This window comes from Cebus imitator, unplaced genomic scaffold (assembly GCF_001604975.1).
Source record: "Cebus imitator isolate Cc_AM_T3 unplaced genomic scaffold, Cebus_imitator-1.0 Scaffold593, whole genome shotgun sequence".
NCBI classification, from domain to species: domain Eukaryota; kingdom Metazoa; phylum Chordata; class Mammalia; order Primates; family Cebidae; genus Cebus; species Cebus imitator.
Genome location: NW_016107908.1, coordinates 654,184 through 655,601, shown reverse-complemented (window position 1 = coordinate 655,601; position 1,418 = coordinate 654,184).

The window sequence follows — 1,418 nt, the reverse complement described above, 5'->3', positions numbered from 1 at the left end:
GTCTTGTCAAACATAGGGAATGTGTTTATAATAGCTTTGTTTTTTTTCTTTTTTCCTCCAATGTCATGGAAATCTAATCACTGTTTTTATAACTGTGTCTGCTAATTTCACAATCCTTGTCAATTCTGTATCTATTTCTACTGTTAAATTATCCTCCTTATCATGAGTTAAACATTCCTGTTTCTTTGAATGTTTGACAATTTTTGTGAGATGGCCAACATTGTGAATTATGTGGTTATATGCAGGGTTTTGATGTCATTCTGTAAATACTATTAGTCTTTATTCTGGCATATGTTAAATATCTTAAAATTGGTTGAATCATTTTGAAGTTTATTTTTATGCTTTGTTAGAACAGATTCAGAATAGTCTTTTATTAATAGTTGTTAATACAGCCATACTATTAAGATAATATATTTTTGAGGACTCTTTCTGATGCTATGTGTATTTCTACTCTGGCTAGTGAATGTACAAACTTTCCACCCCTGCATGAACTCTAGTAAGTTCTTAGCCAATTGTTTTGGCTGTTTGTTTCTTCAATCTGGAGCAATTTCTTCTCATGCTTGTTTAGAGAACTCAAGGAGACCCCTGAAAGACCTCCAGCGCTCTCTCTCTTTCTATCTGTAGCCTCTTCTTCTATTGTACTCTTCCTCACAAATGTTAGTCATGTTGACCTCTCCAGATTCAATTTTTCTCTTCACTTCAATAATTTTGCAAGGCTCTGTTTGATTTCTTTTCTCTGTGTTATACCTAAAAATTGTCCTCAGGCCTTAAACTAAGGCAATCATAAACTTCAGCTAATTTTGTCTCACTTCAATCAAGAATCTCAGTCCTGCCCTTCCCGTTGTTCAGTGTCTGAAAATCAGTGCTTCATATTTTTTTCTGTTTGTATAAAATGGCACCATCAGTATGGCCAAAAGATTAGAAAACAGAATTGTATAGACAGAAATTTGCATTTTTTCAATCTTTAAGCATTTTCCCAGATATTTCTTCACATAAATGCCATGAATATGGGCAATTTAAATGAAAGAGATTAAGGTTTCCCATTAAATATTCATTTGAATCTTCAGTACACCATTCTTTGCAGTCTCTGCTTTAAAAGAGCAGAGACTTTACAATAGAACATCAGGCTTCTTACCTAGCATCCGACATGCTTATTTCTGCAGTCCTACTTAGTATTTTGTAAGGAGTCTCACTCTTCCTATACACTGCCACCTTCCACTTGGTGAGTGTGAATCACAATTGCCCCCTTGGCAACCTGTGAGACAGTTATTACAAGTTTAATTTTAATTAACCCCCATGCCCTTTCTCTTCCATGACACTTACACTGACAATTTTACCAAAACAGTTTTTGTAAAAATTTATTTCTACTTGGAATAAAGACTATATCTGTAGTCCTCAAATAAAGTTTTACTGTATTG